This window comes from Dermacentor andersoni, chromosome 7 (assembly GCF_023375885.2).
Source record: "Dermacentor andersoni chromosome 7, qqDerAnde1_hic_scaffold, whole genome shotgun sequence".
NCBI lineage: Eukaryota > Metazoa > Arthropoda > Arachnida > Ixodida > Ixodidae > Dermacentor > Dermacentor andersoni.
In genome coordinates, this window is record NC_092820.1 from 93,862,450 (window position 1) to 93,868,315 (window position 5,866).

A 5,866-nucleotide genomic window follows, 5' to 3' on the forward strand; every position below is an offset into this window, starting at 1 on the left:
GACGGCCTCATCTGCGGTTGTACTTGCGTGTCCATGCGCTTTTCTGTGAAAGTGTATGGTGCAGTCAATTTGTTTGTTTGGTTACCCTTGTTTATGTACTATCCCATTGTGGCAGTAGCTGTAGACCACGGCGTCACAGACCACAGCCACCGAGGCGCGATAACGCGCGGGTAACGGCGCGCATAGTGCTGCAGGCCATGTATAGATCGAAACGATAAACACGGAAAGTCTTTATAATGCGAAAACGAATATGTTTGTAATGCAAAACTTGCGTAAAAGCCACACAATACATTTTGGATGTTTAACGTAACAAGACGTGGATAAGCTGCGTCACGCTCAAGATATACCGAATCGGAGCGTGCCTTGCTGTCAATGTGTTGTGCATGTATGCCGAAATGTCTTGAGTTCGGGATTTGTGGCTAAGACAACAGGGGAAAGAAAAGCAAAAAATGTCAACTGGCAGCACAGTGCTATGGACGTGCACAGATAAGGATGAGAGATGCAATCGGTGTGCATTGTCTAAAGCGGCCCAAAACTGCCAAATCAGGATTAGTGGTGAAGGGAACCGCTGACGTCATATATAGCGGCACGTACATTGGCGGCTGGTATCCAGGAAGAAAACTTTTTTCCCTCAATAAACACCAAACATCATCGTCTTACTCGTGACGTCACTGCGCATCTGTATGAAGCGGTGTTTGCACAACGCCGCCTGGACTCACGGTTGCGAGCGTCTCTGTCACCAATGAATGAAGGAATGAACTTTATTCCCCTTTTAAGAGAGGGGAGGGGCCGGGGGGGGGAGGAGAGAGGGAGGTCTAAGTACTCCAGTCCCAGCAGGTGTCCGTCACCGCATTATGTGGCTAGAAGTCCGTCTACCAGTCGTGGTGGGCCTCCGCTAACCTCCTCAGCCCACGCCAGGACTCTGTTCTGTAGGGTGGGATCGGAGCTGCGCAGGGCAGTCTCCCACAGCTCCTCGCTACTAATTAATGGTTTGAGCGTGCGGGGGGGGGGGTTGATGGGGCATTGCCACATGATATGGGAGACATCTTCTATCGGGACAGGGCAAAAGCGACACTTGGATGTCGGGTATGTGGCGGGAAAGAACAAGTGCAAAGTGCGGGGGCTAAAAAAAGTGCGAGTTTGTAGTTGTCGCCACAGTATTTACCTCTGGCGCGTTCTAGGCACAGAGAGAGGTGGATACATTAGGCGTTGCTTTCTGTAACGTGTGCAAATTTCATGGAATGCGACGAGTGTGTCTTTATTAGTGTGCTCTCGGGAGTCATTGGGTTTTACAATTAGGCCCATATTTGCGGCCACTTGGTCCGTGAATCCTCGAGCAGCGGCATGAGCCATTTCGTTGCCGTGGAGTCCTTGATGTGCTGGGGTCCATACGAGAGCGATGTCGTTCTCTGGTGGGTGAGCGACAAGTAGAGAGTGCGCGAGGTTGTTAATGTAGCCGTTACTGAAGTTCCGGATAGCAGTCTTAGAGTCACTAATGATGACGTCGCTATCGGGTAGCCCCGATGCGAGTGCAATGGCGGCCTCTTCGTCGGCCATAGCACTGTGTAGGCTGCAGCGTCCACATAGTAGACTCCTTCAGCCTGTCCATAGCTGCGTTGTAGCGCCTTGGGTCGAAGTTTTCGGCGTCTGGCGTGAAACTTGAGGTGCACATGTGTTTCTGGGTAGAGGCTGGATATGGTATTGGCCGTGTATGTTCGGAGGAAGTTGATGCCGCTTGCTCTCGTTGAATGGTGGAGCATGATGAAGTCTCAGGATCCCACGCCCAGCTTCAGTGGTGATGAGTCTGTGGTATTGCCATGATAGATGTGCTTCGGGTAATTCTTGAAGGGTATTTAGTGTGGCCGTGGCCGTCACCCTTTGTGTCGATGCACTAATTGGAACACCAAGAGCGACTTTGTGTATCTTGCGGATCAAGCAATTCACAGTATCCTCTTCCTGCCTAGAGATTGAGAGATACGGTAGTGCGAATGTGATTTTGCTTAAGAGAAAAGCTTCATTAGCTGAATTAGCTCCTTCTCTCGAAGCCCTCTGTGTTTGTTGGAGACCCTCCCTACCAGGCGGAGCGTATTATCTACCGTTGTTTGTAGTGCTTGCAAGGTATGCTGATTTGCTCGATTGCGTTGGAGGTGTAATCCTAGGGGGATTGGCGTACAGGGTGCCCTTCAATCGTGAGTTGGGTATTCGGGGGTGAAGTCCTGAAGTGGCTCGTGGGGTGCAGAAGGAGAACTGTGATTTGGTGGGGGAGCACTTGAGATTCAACTCGTGACCTACTTGTTCGATCTGATAAATTGCTGCTTGGAGGGTGTCTTAGATCTGGTCATCCACAGCGTAATATCGTCCGCGTACAGTGTGAATCGCAGGTCAGGAATCTTCTTGAGAGTGAAAGCTAAAGGTCGCATAACCAAATTGAAGAGGAAGGGGGAAAGTACTGCCCCTTGGGGCGTGCCAGTGCTTCCTAGAGTTATTTGGCCAGATTTGTTCGCTGCCTAATTGTAGTGTCGCAGTGCGCTTCGTGAGGAAGCTGCATATATAGCAGTAGATTCGCTCCCCGCCGTTTATACTGCTAAGATCGCGTAGTATGGCCAAGTGGGACACGTTGTTGAAGGCGCACGTGAGGTCGAGACCGAGCAACGCTTTTGTCTAATGTGCGTCGCTCGGTTCGATAACGTCTTATTTGAGCCTTAGCATGACTTACAAGAAAGAGATTTGCGAAAGCCAGTCATTTCCGAAGGGAACAAGTGATTATGTTCGATGTATTTGGAGAGGCGTAGGTGGATTACGTGACCCAAGATCGTCCCTATGCATGAAGTGAGAGGAATTGGACGGAAGTTATCAATGTGAATTGGCTTATTCGGCTTTGGAATGAAGATCACTTTGGCTGCTTTTCATTGTTGGGGTATCTCCCCCTCTTCGAGACAGTGGTTGTAATGCTCGGTGAGTTTGCCTATGGATTGCTCATCGAAGTTGCGAAGCGTTTTATTGGTCACAGAGTCTGTCACCAAAGTCCACCGCACGTCTCTTGTCGCGCTCTTTCGCCCTGCCAGCTCACTACAGCATCGCTAAGACCGACTGCGATTGTGCAATATATATGTAGTTCCCATGTGTATGTTATGTGCAGCTGGGTGTGTGCCACTGGGATGGCATGCCGTCATGCCATGGGTATGTGCTATCCTGATCATACAGTGCGTGTGATCTGCATTTTTTTAAGTAAATGGTCGAGGAAGCATCTGGCCTCCGTGGAGTAAACGAACGGAGAGGAAGGCGCAGCTAGGACGTAGTTTTCAGGCCATCGTAGTCACGCTGTCCTCATGCCCGCGTCGTTGCGTCGGTTCGTCACGCTTTCGCGATTCATCGCTGTCACATCGTCGTCGTCGCGGCACAGCCGTTGTTGTGATCACGCTGCCATACCGACGATTATTCGTGCCGCCATTATCAAGCAGCGTTGTTGACGGCGAAGTTACATACCTCTGAAATATATTGCTAGTCTTTCTAGTTGCTTTCCGTGACCTGAAACATTGCTCAGTTTTTCGCAGTTGGCGCCGTCAGCAGTGATAGGCCGACCTCGGAGATTGTGCAGTCTACTGTTCCCACGAGTATATTATGTGGCAATGGGTTCTCATGTCTTGATGCCACTGGGTATGTGCCATCATGGTCACGCTGATCGTGGTCATGGCATCTGAGGCCATCATTGTATGTAGTCGTCACCGCCCGATTCTCGTCACACAGTCGTCTTCACGCCGTTTTCCTCATGCCATCGGCGTCAGACACTCGTCATTCCATTGTCTTCATGCCATCGACGTCACACCGCCTTCATTGTTCCGTCGACATCATTCCTTCGTAAATCTATCGTAATCATGCTGTCGTCATTCAATCGTGATTGTGACGCCGTTGTCATCGTCATGCATTCAGTGTCATATCGCCGTCGTGGTTGTTCCATTGTCATTCCAATCATGTCATACCGTCATCGTCACGTCATCATCGTCATAAGGTCGCTGTCACATAGCCTTCGTCATGCAGTCGTCCTGCCATCGTCGTCACACACTTGTCATCCCATTCGTATATCTATGTATTAACGTTTGTATCTAACCATTTCGCCGCCTACCCGGGTCACTGGGGAGTTCGTGGACCAATGGTTAGCGCATCGGGCTGGCTATGCTGAGGTCACAGGGTTAGAGACGAGCCATCGTACCAACTTGGGTTATCGAGTATGTGGCAATGTGTACATACGCGCCGCTCTTGAACGAACCTCTTTCACGCCGACGTGGGTCACTGTCGATGCGGAACTGGGTAGGCACCGCTGTTCGAACAGACTCTTTGAGGCCAACTTGAATCACTGGGTGTGTGGCACTCGGTCTGTTGTATTCTGCAATGAACCTCTTTGATATCAACTTGGATCACTGGGAAGGGCCGCTCTTCTGTGAAGGTCTTTGACGCCAACTTGGGTAACTAGGTATGTGTCACTGGGTATAAGCCACTCTACAACGACGAAAAATATCCCTTAAGTTTCCCCGATGCTGATGCGGCATCGAACCCACGCCTAAGGGTTACACAAGTACAGCAACCCGACGCATTAGGAGGCTGCGCCACAAATGCACTGCAGGTATGGGCCGCTTTTCAATTAACCTCTAGCCAACTTGGGTAATTGAGCATGTACCACTGGGCCCGACAGCCCCGGACTGCTTTGGTCTGCTGTCCCGCATTCGATTTCCTCGGACAGCTTTGGAAGGCCCGCCCACCAGTCCGAGAGCTGCCAGATTCGCGTTCGTTCTTCACAGACCGGAAGTCTCGCACTGTCCGCTGACTCTCGGAGCTCGCACAAGCGCAAGCAACTAGCAGGTGACGGCTGTCTTAAAAAGATGAGCGCGGCATTTGACGCCATGTTCTGAAAGATGCCGTGAGCTTCTGCGTACTTGGCGCGTTCCAGATGGCAAATACAAGGCACTAAGCTATCGCTTCTGTTACAACGGTGTTTTGGGTGCTATCATGCGAGTTTTTCACGAGCGGTGTAATTGCTGCAACTTTAGTCTTCGCGTCTTTTAAGACAGAATCACAGCGATCAGGCGCACATGCGTGGTTTTATTGATGTGCTTCCCGATATCTGTCACGCTCATTGCTGTATGCCTAGTAAACAGGTGGGTTTCGCTTTTCAGGCGAGTGAAACTGGTGTGCGAGGGAGCATATCATATTGCATGTCGCTATTTCACGCCGATTTTCCCTTCTGCTACCTATTTCGAATGTTTGCTTTTTTACATGCAGACTTACTAGACAGGGCACACTCGCTCTGTCCTAGGCACGCGTCGGGATTTTAATCAGCAGACGGCCTCACGCGCTTTGAGAATATAGGCGGCTGCTTTCTCTATGAACAGCAACACCGCATGACCGCGATTTTGCTCATGTCCTTGGGTGAATTCCGCTTAAATTTCGCTGTCAATGAGCTAGCTTAAATACAGCAGCTAAGGGGCACGAAGAGGGAGAGCATGACGTAAATTGCGCTTTGCAAACACGTTCTATGATCTCAGGCTTGTACACTATACTCGGGCTGCGATTCCACTATGCCAGCTTTATGATGGTGTCAGTGACGTCGCCTCCGAGACTGCACCACTTCGGAGGCCAGGCTAATGAATTCGCTGTGTAGGGGGCTATCTACGCAGCTAAGCAGACGAGGGCAGCCAGGAGAGTGACTTCCGGTCCCTGTGCATTCGAAAGAAACCCCGGGCAGTCTCCGACAGCAGGATCACATGACTGTGACGCGCTCTTCCATCAGGGCTAGTCAGACCGGAAGCCGCAGACGGTTTGCGGACAGTCTGGGAGTGCATATTCGAAGAGACCTCCTCAGTGCGTGGCC